Raw genomic sequence first — 24,412 nt, forward strand, 5'->3', positions numbered from 1 at the left:
TGTAGAATACTAATTAAGAGGTACATGTTTATAAAATTGCTTTTTGCTACCCTGTTAATTGCATGGTGCCACCTTTCTGCATCGTTATTAGTCTAAACAGGGCGCTTATAAGAGCTCCAAGAATGTGGAGAATGCATCTCGTTCCTGATCCACATTTTTTTCATAGTAGATAATGAGATCTTGAAGTCGCTGATCAGGAAGTGGTTGGCTGGTGATATGGCAAAAAGCTGGCTCTGTATGAGATGGCGGTAAGTTTGCCAGCGCCATTAACTGCCAAATGAATTGTCTTACAGTGAGTTGATTAATATAGGGATTTTGTAGATTTAGTTTCTTCACTCTGCGGTACACTGCTTGGGCCCAGTATAACCAGCAACCATGCAGGAAAGCCTCGGAAATGCACACTCGCAATGCTGACGATATTGCTCTTTCAAAATCCAAAACAACTTCACAAACAGGTGTTGATGTTAATTCGGTAATTTTTCTTATAACATCTACATAGTCTTTTTTCTTTTTTTCTTAACATTAGGACAAAGCAGAATGGAACCTGTTTCATAATCCCATCCTTCTTTATAAAACTGTGCACACTTAAAAGTTGAACAAAAGGGGTACGAACAATTTCAAAAGTTCCGTCTATGTACCAAACTTTATATTTGGACAGGTGTTGCAACTGAACTGGTGTTGCAAATATGAGATGCCATTGTCCATCTTCAAATAGATCAGCTTGAAGAAAGTCCTGTGGAACATGATCTGTGTTTAATTCAAAACTAATATCTTCAGGGTGTTTTGGACGTTGTCCTTCCCTGGTGCGATTGGTGCATCTGACTAGAATGTTTATGTTTGGAAGGGGAACATCTGAATTTTTACAGCTTGAGAGTGCTTTATTTACCCCAGGTGATGCAAATGGAAATTCCAAAGCTGACTGTTTAACGAAAGTTCGTGTTAATGCTTTGAGTTCAGCACCAGGATCCCCAGGATGTGTGTGTTGGTGGTGTCCACTTTTGAAGTTCATTGTTTCTATTTGCTGTTAAATTGTTGCATAGCACTTTTTGCCTCGGTAACTGCATATCCTTGTGACTGAGACAGATTACTCTCACTTCCTGGTGTACGTAAAACCCAGAGAATCAGTAAGGAGAGAGCTGCCTTTTCTTGTTCCACTGGAAACAATTTTGTAGGTCACAGGAGTGTCTGCAAGAATCGTTGTTGGTAACGCTTCATCATCTAATGATGTTTCCGCAGCTGGAGTCATGTCATCAACAGGAAGTGTGATGTTGAAGCCAATGAGTGTGTTCTTGTTGATTGTTGCAGGCTGCTCTTCGACTGAGAAGGCATTAAAAGGATCGTTGGCATCACCTGAAACCAAGGTATAAAATAAAAGCGAACCTACAGTAACTCTCTCTCTCTCTCTCTCTCTCTCTCTGTCATGGTGGCCAACAAACAAAGAAAATTGTACCTGAAATTTCCATCCAATCAGGACAGTCTGGGCAACACCACATGAAAACTTCACCAGCTTTCAATCGTCTGTTTTATATTCCGGTACTCAGGCTGTAATATTCCTGTACCACATAAGTGGTGGCGCCACTTGTTACATCCGTCACAGATAAGTGCTTCCTGTTTAGGGCGAACTTCCAATCCGCATCCTGAGCAAAGAAAAACTGCAATGCCATGGTAGTACCAAAAGGATAACTGAGGTCCAATGGAGTTTCAAAGAAAATAGTGAGAAAGTCCAGTTGAGTTTCGAAGCAAATAATTGGAACTGCTAAGTTATCCATTGTTTGGTGCTTGCATAATTTCCTGTAGGCTATCATATATTCTCTCTCTCTCTCTCTCTCTCTCTCTCTCTCTCTCTCTCTCTCTCTCTCTCTCTCTCTCTCTCTCTCCTTTTCCACATTTTATTAATGCATCTGTATTTTGTTTATGATAATAATGGTATTTAGTGCCCTCTAAGGGGTGTGATGTTCCCTTGTGGCAGACGATAATTACAAATCCTATCACTGGATTAAGAGAAATACAAATACTGACACTTATGATTTTTAATAAATAATGGAATAATCCGAAATAATAATAATAAAAAGAAAGGAATTCAGAAATACAAAAATAAATGGTAGCGTACTCTTCAGTTACATAATTCAGAAATACAAAATAAATGATAGCGTACTCTTCAGTTACATAATTCAGAAATACAAAATAAATGGTAGCGTATTCTTCAATTACATAAAAACTACGATGGAGATATTTTCGCGACTACTGAGTTGTGGGGGAGACCAGAGAATAAATAAATAAATAACAAATATATACCCAAAAAGTATGTATAGACCTGAGGACAGTCTCACACGGTGATCTCGAACCAGGTGGTTTCACTAGTCCCGTGGAGAAAACCAACAAAAAAAAGAACAAAAAAAAAAAAATGCGAATATCTATCCACTCAGAAACAGTTTATCAACAGGAATATCTGAGGAGAATCCGAGAGGGTCTGAGGAGAATCCGAGAGACTGACTTTAGTAAAATTATTGTTAAATAAACCTTTACTTAATATTACAGGAAATGGAGGAGGAGATTATCAGACAGCATGCTCACCTGAGGAGAATCCGAGAGAGACTGGCTTTGCTTGTGAGGAAATCGGCGGGAAACTAAGGATAAAGGTTTCCAATGGGGAAATTTATTAAGAGTTATAATTTTGTTTTTTAGTGGGGGGGGGGGCGACTAGGTTGTGAGTTCAGGGATGAAAAATATGAATAATTAAGTTACTGTTTACTTTATAGTTGTTACTTTAAGAAGTTTAATTCAATGGACTTTTGAAATCAATTGGGGAATTAGTCAAAGTCTGGTATCTCTTCCCGGCTTGCGTAGCAACAGGGGTAACAGGACGGCGAAGCAAAGAAGACTTATCAGATTCGTCAACCTCATTGGCGCGGCGTAATTATCTGGGATTTGTTTGAGCTGGTTTAAGACCTTACCATTATAAAATTAATTTTATCGTATTAAGGGCTCCCCATTTTCTGGGATTAGGTGAAAAATTCGCCTCTATAACCTGGCCAAGCAGGAGAAATTACGTTTATTCACGGGGTAAATTTGTTATAGAAGTGGTCAACACAGTGACGCTGAGAGGGGGGGGGGGAAGCAAGGACAAAAGGACACTGAGGAGAGGAGGGGAAGGGGGGGTGTTAGTCACATGGTACTGAGATTCTGGTCATCCTCGCACATTACATGGGCCTTAGCCTAGGAAAAAAGTAGAAATATACATAATTAATTTCCCAGCACTACAGGTACATAGCAGATGGTACATAAGAGCCAGGTACATAGCAGTCATGGATGGTACATAGCAGCCAGGTACAAAGCAGCCATGGATGGAACATAGCAGCCAGAAATGGTACATAGCAGCCAATGGTACATAGTGGCCTGACCCTGACTTCCGCTAAACAGACTGCTTTGTCACAGGTACATCACTTTGCTCGAGAATCCTATATTGTCTATAAAACTTTTCTATATGGGAATAAGCATTTGTGCCTATTATGAAATAATTACTTGTGTGAGATACTAAACAGATTGTTTGGTCACAGAGAGGAGAACATATAAATTCCGTGGCGTTACCAGTTAGTTTTAAGGGAAATAAATTCAGAATAGATAGCTAAATTCTCTTGGGATTATGTATTAGTCAACACACCAGTGATATACCACATTTTGATGTAACACCCACACTGAACCTAGGATGCTCAATACCAAAAATTAATGTAACCCTGATTTAGGATTAACTTCTGGTCGCACTCAAATTAAGGCACAGTTCACACCAACCCATCACCGTCACCCCCAATGCCCCTCCATGACATCACAAACATGGCTGCCGTCTGCTTCGGAGATGACCTCTATCACAGGGCGACATTGTGACGTCAGCTCATCAGTCATCAGTTTTGCATACGCACCAAAACAAGATGGACCACAAGAATCTCCGCATCATTGCTGCTCTCTTATTGTCGGACAATGCAGAATCAGAAGAGTGCCCAGTTAGGCCAGAAAGACGAAGGAGACAGACAGTGTGGGCACAGCAACTACTGCTGGATAGACCGTAATAAGGAGAGCAGATCCTTATGGAAGCAGAAATGAGGGCCAGTAGAAACAGCTTCCATGGAGCCTACCACATGACCCCAGCCACTTTTCAGGAGCTAATGCAGCTATAGTCATCACTGCACGTGTTCAAATGCTGTGTTTACCACAAGATCAGCTGCGCTGAGGGTGCATGGTGAGGGTGCATGTTTCCGCGTTTCCAGATTCATTGAATAATAATCTTTTGGAAAATATATCTAAATGTTTATTATAATAATATGATCGTATTTCTTTCTCTCTGTAATATTTCATATTTTCATATCAAGGATATCCAACATCATCGATAATGGTCAACACCGCTTCCGTCCCTCCGTTAAAACATGGATTTATTTAATCTTTGGACAGCGAAACAGCTGTGAACATAGAGGTCTGGTTCCCATCTAGCTCACCGTTTGTGTCGTCATGGATGGGGACAGGGGTGATGGTGACGGGCTGGTGTGAACCATGCCTAACTTTTTTCAAATTATTCATTATTTTTTTTTTTTTTTCTCATGAACCGATTTAAGGCATTGTCACTTTGCCTAGTATGGCGGTCCCACAAATCCAAAGTAACATGATAATCTACTAGATAAATCATTGTGTATTCAGTGAAAAGAATAATATTAACCCTTTGTTTTATATATATATATATATATATATATATATATATATATATATATATATATATATATATATATATATATATATATATATATATATATACTAACATCAAATAAAAATTAACGTTTTTTCATTTTATTTTTCCAGTGCCTTATAAAACCTCGGCTACTTAATAACAATGCTACCATATCATACAAAGATAAATAAATTAGGGATAAAGCCATAGCTGGTGGCTGCTACCTTTTAATTTTAACAACCAAACAAACTAAGGTTGAAAAACACACACAAATGAAGTAAACTAAACATAACAAAATTACCATCCAACCTAATAATATAATCAAAACTGAATTTCAATATCAAAAGAACTGTAATACAAATCAACGAAACCTCAGCCCCCCCCCCCCATCCCATGACACGGGTGGCTACCAGTGGGATAACTGTGACCTAGAGTGAGGCACCCTTAAGGGAGAATGGAAAGAATAGGTCTTGTGATTTGAGTGTGCACGAATAAGAATATTTAGAGTACCAGGTGGTAAAGCCTATTCTTTTTTTTTTTTTTATATATATAGTATATAAATGAGGTTTTGAATTGAAACCATGATCTGTGTATCTGCTGGCTAGGAAGCAATGATAATGAGAAAGATACCATTATAGGTGAAGTAGTAGACAATATAATATAAATTAAAGAAGCCATTGAAAATAACTATGATGCAATTGTAGTTCTGGTGCTGTTAGAACCATGAGTACCATGTAGGTCCAACCTAATAAAACAAAATTAAGAATGGTATCAATAAGAAATTAGGGAGAAGGTTGCCCAACACTAGATTAATTTAGTTCAACACAGCCACATATGAGACCCAATTGTCATCTGATAGAGTTCATTTCTCAAAAGAAGGAAAGGAACTGATTTGTAACAAAACTGTTACATGCATAAGTGAATATCTTTCGAGTAATGAATCAGAGTAAAGGGATGTTAGTGATGGCCATGTTACCCAACAATTTACTGCTGACACCATCACAGTAAATAAAAGGAACTGAATCCTTGTTGGAAACTTACCCATTACTAAAGTCAATATCTACTTAGTCAAAATGAATCCCACAGTGTTAAAACTCGAAATAGAGAAAACCCATCAGACGACAATGGAATAATTGGAAAATAAAATAACTGGATTATATAGTATTATTGCTCACCAAAATGATGTAATTAAAAATTTGACTAGTAGAATGATCTCTCCACTCAAGACTTCAGTCATGTCCCCCTTCTCTTCATTCTTAATAAAACCTCGGGATATCCTAGACCTTTCCCCACGTGGGTGTCAAACAATGGGGCCCGCCACACTCCTATATGCGGCCAGCAGTACATTTGCTATTTCAGTCTTACAGTGGAATTGGTACTAATGAAGGGAACAACAATGGGGTATGGTATATTTGTAGGTACACTAGATAAGATAGGTGTTGACTGGATGAAAACTGTGAGTCTGGCTACAGATGGAGCACCTCAAAATGTTTTGTAGAAAAAACGGCGTGGCAACAAAGTTAAAGGAAAAACTACTAGCTATGAACTCAGACCATCAAATTCACAGTTTTCATTGCATAATTCACCAGGAAGTGCTTTGCAATAAAACATTGAAGATGGATCATGTCATGGATGTTGTTAAGGCAGTGAACTTCATACGTGCACAGGATCTGAACCACAGACAGTTCAACAGCTTATTGGAGGAAACTCACACTCATTGTCTGTCGTATCACACTGATGTTCGTTGGTTAAGCAGAGAAGTCGTGTTGAAACATTTTTATGAATTAAGAAGAGAAATACTGAGGTTTATGCATAAGAAAGGAAGGGATGTCCGGGAACTGAGAAACAATGATTGGCTTCAAGATCTAGCCTTTATCATAGATATTACAGAACACTTGAATTACCTCAACACAAGGCTGCAAGGTCATAATAAATTGGTGACAGACTTGTATGACTCCAATCGTGCCTTTGAGTTGAAGCTCAAACTTTTGAACGCAAACTAGGCTGCGAGTAATATTGCACAGTTCCGAACACTAAAATCTCTGCAAGTTCACCTGAGTTTCATGGTGACATCAACACAAAAAAGTACTGCAACAAGATTTACAAGTTAGGGAGCGAGTTTGGAGAAGGATATGCAGACTTTAAAAACCTTGAGAATGATTTATCTATCTCTGGAACCCTTTCTCTGCTAATGCTGGTGAGGTACCAGAAGTTTCAATCAGAGCTAATAATTGAGCTTCAGTATAATTCTTTGTTGCAGGAAAAGTTTTCAAGCGTTGATATGGGTACGGGTCGTGCGGTGGTGCGGCGAGGTGTGCTGCTCGCCGGTTTAAAATGGTGAAGTGCGACCTGTTTAGCAGGGCGGGGGTGCTGCCCTGAACATTTGCATCATCAAGTCTGTGGGCGTGTGGGGGACGAGGAGGGCAGCCCTGGCCTCGCGGCTGCTGAGGAGACCACCGCCTACAGGCTGGGCGGGTGGTGGCGGCGTTGGTTTGAGGGCGGCGATGGTTGGGCAGGACAGAAGATAGTACACTATAGTCTGTTCAGAGCAATAAGTCCGTTCAAGATGGGGCAAGTATGGTAGTTTACCTCTAGCCATGCTGCCAAATGAACCTTCTTACATGGGCCTCTCTCTTTTGTTTCCCATCCGTGTGCTATTTGAAAGTTATATTTTATGTATTCTGCATATATTAAAGGAAGCTTTATGTATTCTGTATATATTAAAGGAAGCTACATAGTACAGTGAGTGTCGATGTTTAAGATTATAACTACGATTTGTATAAATTCTATGATGTGGCAGTTATTTTTTCTTATGTTGCCACGTTGTCCTGGTAGTGATGGTGGTGGTGGTGGGGTATCATTAAAAGGGATTAGCACTCCCTCGCAGGTGTGTGTGTGTGTGTGTTGAAGGAGGAGAAGGAGGAACAGTGAGAAAGGGATTTTGATGGAAACTGCAACTCCGACTTGCTCGCGTTCCAGGGTCCTGCATAGCAGGGAAATGGAAATGCTTTACTGCGTCAAGAAGTATTTCATTGAAGAAAGCATTTGTAATGGATTCCTTATCTCACCTTCAAAAACAACTGCATGGGATGCAAAAAGCCACCAACGTTTCCGAGAAAACTGTTCAAAGAATCTGTTCGAAACGAGGCCGAACATCACCAGAAAGGACTGTCTTTTTTTCACCAAAGAAGAGGAGATATTCTGCACCTGTCACTACTCTAGACGACTTTGATAAATATGTTGTAAGAAGAACAGTCTTGGCATTTTATGAGAGGCATGAAGTCCCGACTCTGCTAAAAATTAAAGAAGTGAAGGGAAAAATATCCTTCAGTGGCTGCAAAACCTCCCTTCACAAAATTGAAATTGATAATAAATAAATACTACATAAGTATATATATATATATATATATATATATATATATATATATATATATATATATATATATATATATATATATATATATATATATATATATATATACGAGTATATATATATTATTTGGGTAGTGGGTATGAACCCCCTCAGTGTTATTTCTTATAAGGCAAGTGTATAGGTTTATCCTATCTTTTTGCACAAAAATTATATTATCATTTCTTATTGTAATACTAGTGCATATGACCTCAAATTCCTGCAGGTGTTAGGTCTTATTTTCTGCTATTCCTTTGTCTTTTGTTCCCAGTGTTCCTAAATTGTTCCTAAATGTATGATTTATTGTTTTCTTAAGAGTATATTTTTACATATCTCAGGGCCAAGTGAACTTCCACCTTCTGTTGAGCTTGTAGTGGAGGAAGAGGAATGTGTAGTGGTCCTTAGTCCTGGCACCCTCTCTCTTGCGGCTTCCCGTGTGCCTTCTCCTGAAGTTCCCTCAGAGGCAGACACAGGGGATGGTGACACAGTTGAGGAACCTCAGCAGGAACCTCCATTATCACCAAGGTGACAGAAAGTTCAAATGGAATAACATAAGTATAACAGAGAGGAGGTAGCATTGCAGATGCTGCAAATGCAAACACACATTTTTTTTTTTTGTATGAAATGCACAATTCTTTCAACTGGTTAGCAACACTTTTGACTGCTTTAGCGACACATTTAATACTTTTGTTACATTGTGGCACGCTAAACAAGATAACATTTAAAGAAGTTTCTTGTAGCTTATATATATATATATATATATATATATATATATATATATATATATATATATATATATATATATATATATATATATATATATATATATATATATATATATATATATATATATATATATATATATATATATATATATATATATATATATATATATATATATATATATAGATAGATAGATAGATAGATAGATAGATAGATAGATAAAAACAAGAGGCATTAATAATTCACATTTACTTTAGTAAAATTAGCATTAATCTTAAGAAATAGCCATTATTTGTTTAAATATTTAAGTGTAAGGCATAACTATATTTCGTAGTCTGATTATGCAATTTTAGTCTTTGCATCAGACCCGACACCCTTGAGTCGCACAGTCTACCACCAGCCTGTATATATGGCCACCTCACATTACAACGTAGTTCCTCCTCAATGATTAATAATGATTTTTTTTTTTCAATGTCCCTAGAAATTTATACACCTTCCCTGCTCTCAGATTGTTCCTGAACACTTTAGCTAATGGTCCCACTTACTGCCACAACCAAACTCTGTCAATTAACAAATTTAGATCTCAAATATAATTTTTCAAAATTCATCCATAACTAGAGTTATCATTTCCTATAAGTTTCCACTTAATCTATAAAATCTTGTGAAAGGGATTTTTATCTGACTTGTTTAACAAAAGCCGGGAACGCTGGTTCTCACATATTACTGGCGTCAGCAGGGATGATGTATTCTTCCGTGCCAAGCCAAGTTCTCAATTCAAATATATATATATATATATATATATATATATATATATATATATATATATATATATATATATATATATATATATATATATATATATATATATATATATATATATATATATATATATAATTTCTTATTTTACAGAATATAATTTAATTTAATATCCTTCTCCAAAATTCTTACTGATCTCTAAAATACATACAGTTTTATTTACGAACCCTCACCCCAAAAAAAAAATATATATATATACATATATATATATATATATATATATATATATATATATATATATATATATATATATATATATATATATATATATATATATATATATATATATATATATATATATATATATATATATATATATATATATATATATATATATATATATATATATATATATATATATATATATATATATATATATAAGAATGTTATAATTTCTTTAGAATATTCTGACTAAATAATTTTGTGATCATTACTGAATGATGTTATCTTCTACTTCCTCTCTAAAAATTCACTTTACTTTTTGTCCCATGACAGTAGTAGTAGTAGAAGCAGTAGAAATAATATCAGTAATATTAGTATTAGTACTAGTACTAGTGGTGTAGTTGATGACAGCACTCAATATCAATGGCACTTTAAAGCATAGTGGCAGTGACAGTGTTTTAGTAGTGGTGGTTAAGGCAATCATGACATAGCGGTGATTAGAGTAATAGCAAGGATAACAATAGTATTAGTGGTGCTGGTGATTAGATTAGTAACTGTGATAACGACAGTGGTAGTGATGGTAATAGTGAGTCGTAGCAGTACAGGAGCGGATCCAGAAAATCTTTTTTTTTGGGGGGGGAGGTGGGAGGGGCGATGGTAAAATTTCGTAAGTTAGCGACAGCCTCAAGACTGAAGACCAATGGATAGTTCTTCGCTTAAAATCCGCATCTCCCGAGCAATCACCGTAGATGTGACAAATGAATTTTTTTTTGTATCTATATATGAAGTACAATCAATATTTATGCTGCCATGCAATAACAAGAAACAATTCAAATTGTACATCTGACCAGTGAAAAGGCAGATCTGAACAGGTAGAAATTGTCATCATACGAGCATTCAAAGAAAACTAAACGTTTATTTCGATATGTAAGCAGCAATTGGGTGATCATAATACAGGTCATAAATAAATTACAAACCTAACCTTTACAAAAAAGAGTTAATATGTAAAATTAGACACAGATGAAGACAAAAAAGAATTCGAAGAAAACTAAACGTTTATTTCGATATGTATAAGCAGCAATTGGGTGATCATAATACAGGTCATACATAAATTACAAACCTAACCTCTGCAAAAAAAGTTAATATGTAAAATTAGACACAGCTGAAGATAAAAATGAATTCTTATAGGGCTTCTTTTGAATGGGATTGGGGTAACACATTTGCAAAGATTCGCTGATCTAAAGAAATATATTTACAAATTCCTAAGTACTCGTATTCAACAAGTGTCTCACTAAACAAACAGTAGTTGGCGTTTTTTTTTTTTTTTCGCCGAATTTACTTATCATTCTTTTGGCTGAAATGGAGATATCATTGTGGACATAGAGGAGAGCAAGTCCGTTGAGGCGTTCTTGGCCAACGATACTCCTCAGATAGGTTTTCAGCCTTTTCAATCCTGAGAAAGACCTCTCGGCTTCCGCGTTGTAGACTGGAAGCGTCAGCAGACTTTTCAAGAGAATGACAAGATTGGGGAACATGTTGGTGCTGGTGTGTGCCTGGGCTTCTTTGATAGTTTGGAAGACCGGAACAGCTAATGCCCAGCGCTCCACTTCCATCTTCACGAGTGTCATAGATTTGATGTCAAGCTTGTAGAGCTTCGCCGCTTGAAGCACAGCCGCAACATCCGTTTCGGGGCCTTTGAGGAGTTGTATGAGCTGAAGTGCGACAGGCACTGTGTCATCGCCGAACCGAGTCTTCACCTCAGCCAAGACGTGGGTACATGAATGGAATGTACACCGCCTGGCGGTAGTACTTCTCAACATTCTCGTATGGAACGTTTGATGAACATTTGATCGCTGGGTCTGTCTTCCACGAGTCGTGGCACAGGGATAGCGTCATGTGATGACCCCCACCTCGACCAAAAGCTCTTCTGCTTTCATGAACATGTCGTGGAAATGATTTTCTGCATCTGCTCTGAGCTTGGCAAAAATGGTCTCGATTCCCTGAATCATGGCATAGGCTGAAACCATGTTGCCATCTTTTCTCTGAGGAGTTTGGCTCAGCTCGAGAGTATGCGCTAATATACACGCCACTATAACCAATCCAACGAGAAAGCGGGTATCACGTATGGCGATAAGGAGCCCAGCGGTGGCATAAAGTCCTTCCTCGAGAAAAACAGCGATGACAGGCAGAAATTCAACGAAAACCAGCACTGCATCATGCCTCTCAGTACAACTGTTGGGGCACAGGTGAACAAGATTTTTGCGCTTGGCCGAGGTAAGCTTTGACACCCTCTGTGAAGCGGAGAGAGCGCATATTCGAAGAATGAACAAAGTTGTACACCTCGGTCAGTGTTTGAAGAGCGATCTTCACTTCCTTGACGTCACACGCCTTCGTCAGTACTAGATTCAGCCGGTGATTAAAGCAGTGGATTAACTTGGCCAAATTGTACTTCTTCATGAGTACTGCGGCACACCCTTTGAATTTTCCCATCATGGCACTTGCTCCATCGAAACCAAGTCCCCTGCACTTGGCCATGTCCAATCTGAGGTCTTCAATGGTGCTCAAAAGGAACCAGGCTAAACCTTTACTGGTGAGGTCTTGGGCGTGCACAAAGGCAAGGAAGTCTTCCCTTATTTCCTCCTCAAAGTGCCAAATGATGATAGTGGCCTGTTCCGTCTCATCATCCATGAGCACGGGAAATGTCCCAGTGACTCCCGTCACCAGCTCCTCCTGAACGAGTCAACCTTTGAGGAAAAGTATACTGTGTCTTTAGTTGCATCTTATACAATAATATTTGCATTTGTGCAAAATGTTTTTTTTTTTTTTGTATCCTTGAGCTGTTATACTGCACGAGTAAAATAATTATAAAAAGGGCTATCCGGTGGCTATGTATGTTGATCCGTTTAAAAAAAAATTAGACACCAAAAAGCACTGCTATTATTTATGCTTCCATTAACATGAATTATTTTCACGGATGAGAAATCATTCCCAGCTTTTTTTTTGATGTCTCATATTTTTCTTAAATAGGGCAACGAATATAGCAACTACTATAGAACATTTTATTATTATTTTTTTTATTTATTTTTTTTTAATAGGCGGTAATTTGTTTTAATACAGACAGAAGAATTCAACTACTTCGTGTGCTCTAAATCTTTTCTTATTGTTACGATGCGAGGCCTAATATTATTCAGCCAAGAGTAAATGTTATTTTTTTTTTTTTTATTTCGTAGTGTCACTCACCTGCAATACTGATTAATTCATCTTGAATCGTCTTGCTAATCAGCGTTGAGTTTTTAACGGTGCCTGTGAGGAGGCACTTGAGTTCCTTGCGTTTGGTAGCGCAGCAATGCTCTGAACAGACCTTCTCCCATTGTGCTTGGAACAGTCAACGGACCGTCATCGTGGTGCCCTCGAAGAGGCAGCAAATTGCGGCCACAAAATAATACTGTTTCAATTACTGGAACAAGCAGGCGTCTGTTGCTTTCGATCTGCTCCTTTCTCTTTCCGTCAATAATGGCATCAATAGCCCTTGTTGGGTGATGGACAGTGTCCATGAACTACTCCATTTTCACCATAGCAGTCCTGTGGTAAGCGTTGTAGTTATGGCTGCAAAGCAACTCGGTGGCTTTCTTATATAAACGAGGGTTCCTAGCCTTGTCTGTCCACCAGTCCCAGCCGTATCTCTGGCAAACAAAACACAGGCAGCGCAATAGCCACCTTTCTGTGACACAGAGTAGTTGAGCCATGGGTATGTGGAGCACCATCCGGGTTGAAATTGCCTCTTATGGTCGCCTTCCTTGGTATAAGGCAGTATCTCAACAGATGGGGCTTTCTGATTGATGACGGCAAGTTTCTCTGTGTCCGTTGCCTTCTTATTCATCATCATTTTGGTGATGTCCACTGGAGCGGGTAGTGTGCCGCTCGAAAGGGCATGAATCCTTTCTCCATCCTCCGCGTCGGGCTCGCGTTGGCTACCAGTCGAAGTTGAAGGCTAGCAGTCGAAGTGCTTGGCGTTGGCTCCACCTCGTCGTTACTCTTCTTGGGTAATTTCGGCTTGAAGAAGCTTGTTATCTTCATTTGCTCCATTGTGATCATTATTTTAAGATGATGTGATGATGCATGACTGTAAACGCAGCTGCGACTGTTACTAAGAGAACCAAATTATAGGTTGAGATGTCAATAACTCAGCAACTCATTCTTGGTAACTCAGAACACCACAAAACAAAACAATTCACAGACGACCAAAACACCACCGAAAAAAAAAAAAAAAACCGACTATACGTAACAACAACATTTTCACACACACGTGACGCACATCAAAATCCAGTGATGGCATTATGTACACCAACACAAGGTACAGAACACAGACCTGAAAAGGCACTACCTCATACTCCCAGCCCTTTACTCTCATCCCTTACATTATTTGCCTTACACACACAAGAACGAGGAAGCATGTCTTTTTAATTTTTACATGTCTGGGATAGGAACATGTATAGTTGTTTTTAATTTAAATATTTCAGGTCTTGAGAGACTATAAAGGGCTCAGATCTCCACTATCATTATACTGTCATTGCTGCTGCTTCTTCTATTAAACTTACTATTACTACTGCTACCACATACAACAACAGCAACAACAACAACAACAACAACAATAACAATGATAACAGTAATAACAACAATATGCAATAATAACAGTTATAGCAGATATAACAATAACAATAACATAACAACAACAATAACAATAATACTAATAATATTATAATAACCAACAATAATAGTAAGAAAACATTAATATCAATATCAAAAATAATGATAGTAATAATAATGATAATAATAATAATAATAATAATAATAATAATAATAATAATAATAATAATAGTAATTAGGTAATACAAATAACGAAAATAATAGTAATAATAATAATAATAATAATAATAATAATAATAATAATAATAATAATAATAATAATAATAATGATAATAATAATAATAATAACAACAATAACAACAACAACAACAACAACAACAACAATAATAATAATAATAATAATAATAATAATAATAATATTTGTAGAAGCAATACTACCGAGGAACTGCTACAAGGTCAAATACATATTGCAGCAGTTGCACCGAGGAACTGCTACATGATCAAATATGTATTGCAGCAGTTGCACCGAAAGACTGCTACAAGGTCAAATACGTATTGTAGTAGTTGCTAGAGAGATAACAGCCAGTAGTAGTAGTTATAGTAGTAGTAATGGTAGTAGTGGCAGTGATGATTTGCTGGCTGCTGCAGCTATTAAAAAAAAAGAAGTATTCGGGCCGGTGTCGGTGTACTGCTCTTAGTCCTAGAAGAATGTAATAAAGCTAAAAATCGGGTAATCCGAGCACCTATTAGAATTAAGGGAAGGCTCACCCTCTGAAAAAATGAAAATACCTAAAAAAAAAAAAAAAAAAAAAAAAAAAATCGAAATCCAGATATGAGTGTTTTTTTTTAGTAGTAAACTTATCCAGAAATATTATGCGAGTAATACTGGAACCATCAAACGAACGCCAAAAGTTTAAATGGACGCTACAGTCAAGCCCTTTAAATCGGCCGTGCTAGTATACGCTTTGGCAGCACTGACTGACAGATGTGCTCATATTGGGTTCCTCTCGGTCGTGTGTTCGGATTTATTTCTTTTTGTGTGTGTATCTCTCTAGAGGCTTTAGGCATCTGTTTCATCAGAATTTCGGGCGTCCGGGTTTTGTTTATGGGGTAGCACCTCAGTTACCCACACTGCAAAGAGGAGACAGAACACGCATTAACCTATTTCATTCCAATTATCGTGCATCTTGTGTGCCTGTCTCGTGGAATAACTTGCTTCATATTCACCATGAAGGATTACCAAAGAAAGAAGGTGGAGAAGATGGCAGAGATGAGAATTAAGAAGCGAGAGACATCCAGTTTCACGGCGCCCACCCCACAACAACCAACATAGGAACTCTCACCACCGCCACCCACTTTTTTCCTCATCACCAAACATACGTCCCTCACCAGAGCCTTCCTGCAGCAGTGGGAACCCTTCTAGTATATGAAGATCGAAGAGCAAGTTTGTGTTTAGTGAGAATTTGAGTTTAGTGAGAAAAGCAGCTGAAGGAATCACCTACGAGGCCGGGACATCGCCACTAACCTAGTCGTTCACTACAGCATTTGGTGAGCATTGTCAACGAGAGAGAGGGAAGGCGCTCACTGTTGGATAAACAAAATCCCTCTCTGATGACTTAACATTGTGATGACAACCCAGCAGTGAGGCAAAAGCAGAAGAAGAAAGAAAAAGTTAGTGTGATACATGGCGACGGAGGTGTTCAGTGACGCGAGTTTTCAGTACATATATGGTAATATATTTACATCATTCTATTATATTTATGTTTATATTATTATTTATATGATCAGTAGACTTATTATTTGTTGTATCACCGTAAATGAACGAGTTTTCTGGATGGAAATAGATATGAAACACGAAAAAATACGAATGAAAGTTTTAAATGCCTGTAGCGAAAAATATAAAATTCTTACCTTCAAAAAAATCCTGAGAGCTCAGAATTGAATGGAATTGCTTATAAACGCTCATGTCTGTAGTTTAACAGCATCGGATTAATTCTGTAGATTTGTTTTTCTTTTTTTTTTATGAAGTTAATAACTTTTGTGTCTGGGGAATTTTATAAAGAAAATCGCCATCGGCGCGACATCACACAAAACGTGCGTATTGTGACTTCGACATTTCATAACATAAAGGTAAATAAAAAAAAAACAAATCTACAATTCTGTTTATATATTTACAGATAACATAAACGCAAAATAAAAAATCTCTAGGATAGATATTAAGGTTGCACGATTTTTTTGACGTCATCATATACGTCTTGACGTCATGATGTCATGACGTCAAGGCGTATAACAATATTAAGGTCACAAAAAAAAAAAAAATGAAATAATAATATAGCTAAACCGTGAGAGTTTTAAGTGAAAAACCCTAATGATGGATTTTTATGAATATTTTCATGTCAGAGGGTGAGCATCCCTTTAATTTCCAGAAATGTCAGAAGTAGAAGTGCTGAGCCATAGGCTGAAGTTATTCTTTGTTATATTTTGACACTAGTCAGGCTCCATCTTGACTATGCTGTGCAGTTTTGGTATTCATATTATAGAATGAATATAGGAATGCTAAGGTCAGTGCAAAGAAGAATGTTGATAATAGTAGGCTTTGTGCCGCCACACTGGAATCCAGATGGTGTAGCATAACCGTATTTTCAGAATCGATGCATCAGGCCTTCTAGTCTATTCCAGCGGCAAGTGATGCGATGCGATAATGATGCATCTACGTAGTATGGCTTTTGACATAAATTGGGAAAGGGAGAAACAGAAAGGTACAATCCATGAGTAGAATATCAAACAAGGTGGAGACGAAGAAATACAACTACACAAGTGTGGGTGGAAAGACGATTCACCGTCATTGGCATCCCACGCCACCATACCAGTAAAAGCATTCCATCCAATAATACATTAAGATTTGACCAAAGTTCAACTTCTATTTGTAAGAGTATGCAATGACCTGTTTATATACTTCTGACATCTACAACAACAATATACAGTAAAATCCCTCTTATCCGGCATCAACGGGACCGCCGACATGCCGGATACTTGAATATTGCCGGATACTTGAATAGAAGTGAAATTATGTCCACAATCACCACCCTACACTCACGCATCTTACCATAACAAAGATCAGCTGATCTTAATCAGCAGCTGATCTGATCAGCTGCTTAAGTGTAAGCACAACACGCTTCCTCTTTTCTACAACTTTAGGCATGATGAAGGCGTCAGGCGATAAACAGTGCACACACGGGAACTGAGTCACTGAGTAAATGGAGTAATGGAGGAGGCAGTAGACACCTGCCGAAACGATAATTACTCCCAGTGAGGTCTAAAGCACTGTTCAGGGGGTGCTGTGAACTTATCATTAAACCCAGCTGTGACCTCACTGAACGTTTCCCTTTGTGTCTCACAACACAAGGGGGTAGTCACAGCCTGCCCTCTAAAGACAACTCTCTTCCTCCACACAAAACTACAAGCACCTAATAACACACACACACCCTTCACTCAAAAATTTTAAAATCATGGCGACTCCTACACCAGCCTCGGAGTCCCCATCTGGGGAGGGGACCATAAATGTCCCCAGGTCGGACTGCCTTTCCGTCGACGACCCTAAGTGTCTTGACACACCCCTCAACTTTTTCTTCATTAACTTCTGCAACATTCGCGGTCTAAGATCTAATTTTCAATCTGTAGAACACCACCTCTCCTCTTCTAAACCTCATCTTCTTTTCCTCACTGAAACTCAGGTGTCTGAGGCAACTGACAGTAGCCCCTTTTCTGTTCCGTCCTACTTTCTCTATCCTCATTTTCGATCCAAAGCTGGATGCTGCGTTTATGTGCGCAATGACTTAACCTGCTCTCGTGCCCACGCTCTTGAATCTTCCGAGTTTTCCACCATCTGGCTACGACTACAGAGTCATTCTCATACTAAATTTATCTGTGCTGTATACCTCTCTCCTAACTCCTCTGACTATAAGAAATTCTTTGACTACTTAACTTCCAAAGTGGAGCACATTCTGACCCTCTTCCCTTTTGCAGAGATCTCCATTCTTGGAGACTTCAATGTTCACCACCAGCTTTGGCTTTCCTCTCCCTTCACTGACCATCCTGGTGAACTAGCCTACAACTTTGCTATCCTCCATGACCTAGAGCAATTGGTGCAACACCCTACTCGTATTCCTGACTGTCTTGGAGATACGCCCAACATTCTTGACCTTTTCCTGACCTCTAATCCTTCTGCTTATGCTGTCACCCTTTCTTCTCCGTTGGGCTCCTCCGATCACAATCTCATATCTTTATCTTGTCCTATCACTCCAATCCCTCCTCAGGATCCCCCTAAGCGAAGGTGCCTCTGGCGTTTTGCCTCTGCTAGTTGGGGGGACCTGAGGAGGTATTTTGCTGATTTTCCTTGGAATGACTACTGCTTCCGTGTCAGAGACCCGTCTTTGTGTGCTGAGCGCATAACAGAGGTGATAGTGTCTGGCATGGAGGCGTACATTCCTCACTCTTTTTCTCGTCCTAAACCTTCTAAACCTTGGTTTAACACAGCTTGTTCTCGTGCTATACATGATAGAGAGGTGGCCCACAAAAGGTTCTTAAGCCTTCCATCACCAGAATTTCATGCACTTTATATTTCTGCCCGGAACCATGCCAAGTCTGTTCTCCAACTAGCCAAAAACTCCTTCATTAACAGAAAATGTCAAAACCTTTCAAGATCTAACTCCCCTCGTGATTTCTGGCATCTAGCCAAAAATATCTCCAATAACTTTGCTTCTTCTTCTTTCCCTCCTCTATTTCAACCAGATGGCACCACTGCTATCACATCTATTTCTAAAGCTGAACTCTTTGCTCAAACCTTTGCTAAAAACTCTACCTTGGACGATTCTGGGCTTGTTCCTCCCTCTCCTCCACCCTCTGACTACTTCATGCCACGTATTAAAATTCTTCGTAATGATGTTTTCCATGCCCTCGCTGGTCTAAACCCTCGGAAGGCTTATGGACCTGATGGGGTCCCTCCTATTGTTCTCCGAAACTGTGCCTCCGTGCTTGCACCTTGCCTAGTCAAACTCTTTCAGTTCTGTCTGTCAACATCTACCTTTCCTTCTTGCTGGAAGTTTGCCTACATCCAACCTGTTCCTAAAAAGGGTGACCGCTCTAATCCCTCAAACTACCGTCCTATTGCTTTAATTTCCTACTTATCTAAAGTTTTTGAATCTATCCTCAACAGGAAGATTCTTAAACATCTATCACTTCACAACCTTCTATCTGATCGCCAGTATGGGTTCCGTCAAGGCCGCTCTACTGGTGATCTTCTGGCTTTCCTTACTGAGTCTTGGTCATCCTCTTTTAGAGACTTTGGTGAAACTTTTGCTGTTGCCTTGGACATATCAAAAGCCTTTGATAGAGTCTGGCACAAAGCTTTGATTTCCAAACTACCCTCCTACGGTTTCTATCCTTCTCTCTGTAACTTCATCTCAAGTTTCCTTTCTGACTGTTCTATTGCTGCTGTGGTAGACGGTCACTGTTCTTCTCCTAAATCTATTAACAGTGGTGTTCCTCAGGGTTCTGTCCTGTCACCCACTCTCTTGTTATTATTCATTAATGATCTTCTAAACCAAACTTCTTGTCCTATCCACTCCTATGCTGATGATACCACCCTGCACTTTTTCACGTCTTTTCATAGACGTCCAACCCTTCAGGAGGTAAACTTACCACGCAGGGAAGCCACAGAACGCCTGACTTCTGATCTTTCTAAAATTTCTGATTGGGGCAGAGCAAACTTGGTATTGTTCAATGCCTCAAAAACTCAATTCCTCCATCTATCAACTCGACACAATCTTCCAGACAACTATCCCCTCTTCTTCAATGACACTCAACTGTCCCCCTCTTCTACACTAAACATCCTCGGTCTGTCCTTTACTTATAATCTGAACTGGAAACTTCACATCTCATCTCTAGCTAAAACAGCTTCTATGAAGTTAGGTGTTCTGAGACGTCTCCGCCAGTTTTTCTCACCCCCCCAGCTGCTAACTCTGTACAAGGGCCTTATCCGTCCATGTATGGAGTATGCTTCACATGTCTGGGGGGGTTCCACTCATACTGCTCTTCTAGACAGGGTGGAATCAAAAGCTTTTCGTCTCATCAACTTCTCTCCTCTAACTGACTGTCTTCAGCCCCTCTCTCACCGCCGCAATGTTGCATATCTAGCTGTCTTCTACCGCTATTTTCATGCCAACTGCTCTTCTGATCTTGCTAACTGCATGCCTCCCCTCCTTCCGCGGCCTCGCTGCACAAGACTTTCTTCTTTCTCTCACCCCTATTCTGTTCACCTCTCTAACGCAAGAGTTAACCTGTTTTCTCAATCATTCATCCCTTTCTCTGGTAAACTCTGGAACTCCCTGCCTTCTTCTGTATTTCCACCTTCCTATGACTTGAATTCCTTCAAGAGGGAGGTTTCAAGACACTTATCCACCAATTTTTGACCACTGCTTTGACCCTTTTATGGGACTGGCATTTTAGTGGGCATTTTTTTTTTATTAGATTTTTGTTGCCCTTGGCCAGTATCCTTCCTACATAAAAAAAAAAAAACACAGTGCAGTGGGCTGCGGGTGGCGCGAAGCAGTGCACTCTGGTGGTGAGGGGACAAAGTATGCCTTGCATGAGAATTTTAATTGATTTTATAAGTACACATTGATTTTTTTATTGATTTTAAAGCTCGGGGAAAAATGTGTCGGATACTTGAAGCTGCCGGATACTGAAATGCCGGATGAGAGGGATTTTACTGTACTATCAGTTAGAGGGGAAAAAAAAAAAAATACATAAAACTATGGAAATCCAAGGGGAAAAGTTCAACACGGAATTCAGCATACTATATTAGAAGCGTCCCAAGCTCTCTCCGGTCTTCTTGTCCCCTATCAGCTGTGCAACGTCGTTTTCTTTTATTTGTTTATTCAAAAAGCATTTTTTAGAGGTAACTTTTTTTTTTTTGTTCATTCGTGCACTAAAATTCACTTTTTGTTTGCATGTGAGGAATGAAGTCACAAAGATTTTTTTCTAGGCCTTTAAATCTTGCTCTATAATAATCAATATACGATTCCGTAACTTAAATACTGAAAATAAATAAAGAAAATCCTTTCTCCAGAAATGTAACAGAAAGGTACCAGTTTTTGTTTTGACTCTCTCAGAAAATGGACATTTTAGCAGATGGGGCTGTCGGACGAGTATATAGATTGTTAGATGAGTGCAGGGCCCTGGGCACGTGCTCGTTGTGCCCTGGCCCTGCAGGAGAGTGAAAAATTACATCAGACACCGAAAAAATTTAAATCTTTCCTGAGCATCCTTTCCACTTCCACATAGTAAAGCCCAAGGAACCTATAGAGGAGGAAATTTTTCAAGTTTGGAGGACAGCGTCCAGAGCTATCTAGCGGCGGCCGGCTTCGCTCCCCCAGCTTTCTAGCTATTTAGGGGGTATCTTAAATATATTTTATGTTTTCTCAATTCATGGGTATTTCAAATATTTTAGTAATCCCAATATCTTTTTTTGGGGGCGGTCCAGGCCATCTGCCACTCCTACCCCCCACCCCCTGCATCCGCGCCTGCATATGCCTATAGCCGACGACACATTCCTTACTATAGTTAGCACATTATAAGCGAGTCAGTTCTGTACCCACTATCCGCATACAGTCAATATTTTTTGGGGGAAGACGGAGATTTTTTTTTTTTTTTTTTGAGGGGCCCATGCCCCCTGTATCCGTCCCTGGGTCAAGCCACTGAGTGACAATCACCGGATGCAAAGTCATGGAAGGTGAGAAAATGTATTTCCTTGGTGAAATGTAGTATGGTGTACTTATTGGACGTTACTGTAGGCTCTTAAGTGATGACAGTGGAAGGATACAAAATCCATTCGCTACAGAAGTTGCAGTAGTGTCTATGAGAAGAAAAGCATCGTTCATCTAGTCGATTGGTCGATACAAGTCAACAGGTATTTGTATGGAAGTGGGTAAGGATAGTTTGGGGGGGTAGCAGATGGTAACAGACTAACAATGTCAATGTGCACCGATTGAAAACGATCAGTATGAGCAGAAACAGGGGAAACAGGCGATACGGTGTGTCATAAAGTTTTAGCCTGTTGACATTTAAGGCATTCCTTTACATACTGTTTAATAATTATATCTATATAAGGCCAAAAATAACGTTGTTTAGCAAATTTTAAAGTGAACTTGACACCAGGATGTGAGAGGCAATATAAAGAAGAGATGACCTTTTTCATAAGAGATGATAGAACGAATGGCCATGGAGATTTAGTAGATGTATCACACCAACTTTTCAGATCAGAGGACAAAACATAACAGGACAACCTATCCTTGAAAGTTTCCAATTCATCATCACTCTCCTAACACCGAGCAATGTCACTTAAGTCAAAAGCATCAAGTGAGGCAGCACACGTTGGTCGTTGGTCGCGATAACCAATCGGCCACAACGTTGTCGTCGCCACAAATATACTCTACTGATGACACGTATTCAGAAATAAAAAAAGTTGTCTTTGCTGCCAGTTGGATTTAGTAAGTGACATTTAGTGAAATGCACTAAATTTATCTTCACATCTCATCTCTAACTAAAACAGCTTCTATGAAGTTAGGTGTTCTCAGACGTCTCCGCCAGTTTTTCTCACCCCCCAGCTGCTAACTCTGTACAAGGGCCTTATCCGTGGATGGAATATGCTTCACATGTCTGAGGGGGCTTCCACTCATACCGCTCTTCTAGACAGGGTGGAATCAAAAGCTTTTCGTCTCATCAACTCCTCTCCTCTAACTGTCTTCAGCCTCTCTCTTATCGCCGCAATGTTGCATCTCTAGTTCTCTTCTACCGCTATTTTCATGCTAACTGCTCTTCTGATCTTGCAAACTGCATGCCTCCCCTCCTCCCACGGCCTCGCTGCACAAGACTTTCTTCTTTTTCTCACCCCTATTCTGTCCACCTCTCTAATGCAAGAGTTAATCAGTATTCTCAATCATTCATCCCTTTCTCTGGTAAACTCTGGAACTCCCTGCCTGCTTCTGTATTTCCACCTTCCTTCAAGAAGGAGGTTTCAAGACACTTATCCTTCAATTTTTGACTACCGCTTTGGACCCTTTTCTGGGACTGGCATCTCAGTGGGCTTTTTTTTTATTTTTTTTTATGGATTTTTGTTGCCCTTGGCCAGTGTCCCTTCTACATAAAAATAAAAAAAAAGCTCACTTATCAAAACCTGGTCGGCCTAAAAAAGTAAATAAAAGAACTCTAACTGTGTTGAAGTGTGACTTGAGTGTTAGACCTGTAAGTACACGTGAGCTAAAAGAAAATAATCCAGGTCTACTGGGTAATGTGTCTCGCAAGACAGTATCACGTTACTGTAGAAAAGAGCTTGATTTCCCTTCCCTCACTCCACGGCGCATTGCAAACAGGCTCAGTTTTGCTAAGAAATATATTCAGTGGTCCATAGAGAAAATACGCTCTGTACTGTGGAGTGATGAAAGTGTTTTCACAGTATCTGGGACACAGTTTGCAAGTGTGCGTCAGCCAAAACGATCTGACCGGTACGACCCAAAACACACGGTAAAAACGGTAAAACATCCAGATTCAGTTATGGTTTGGGGAGCAATTACATACAATGGTGTTGGCAATTTGGTCTTTTTTGAAAAGGGAGAGTCAGTGAACAGCGAACTGTACTTAGAACTGTTATATGACAATTTAGAGGAGTGTTATGTGAAGTGTAAAGCAGAATGTTTCATGCAGGATGGGGCTCCCTGCCACATGGGCAAACAAGTAAAGGAGTGGTTGGACAATAGTGACTTGGATTACATCAAGGATTGGGCTGCCAACAGTCCTGATGTTAATCCTATCGAGAACTTGTGGTCTTTTCTGAAAAAAAAAAAGAGATCAAGAAAGAGGACACTATTTCACTGCTGAAACTG

General features: G+C 39.1%; 1 protein-coding gene and 1 long non-coding RNA gene across 26 annotated transcripts in view; one reads left to right on the plus strand and one right to left on the minus strand.

Moving 5' to 3' along the window:
* LOC135111521 (scoloptoxin SSD14-like) overlaps positions 1-24,412 on the plus strand; it is a 439,479-nt gene that overhangs the window by 384,025 nt on the left and 31,042 nt on the right. The gene's annotated exons all lie outside the window — the stretch shown is intronic.
* LOC135111526 (uncharacterized) lies at positions 2,100-3,254 on the minus strand. Its single transcript, XR_010273762.1, has 2 exons — positions 2,575-3,254; positions 2,100-2,470 (listed from the first exon to the last, which is right to left on the minus strand). It is a non-coding gene; the product is annotated as an uncharacterized LOC135111526 (long non-coding RNA).

This window comes from Scylla paramamosain, chromosome 22 (genome assembly GCF_035594125.1).
Source record: "Scylla paramamosain isolate STU-SP2022 chromosome 22, ASM3559412v1, whole genome shotgun sequence".
Lineage (NCBI taxonomy): Eukaryota > Metazoa > Arthropoda > Malacostraca > Decapoda > Portunidae > Scylla > Scylla paramamosain.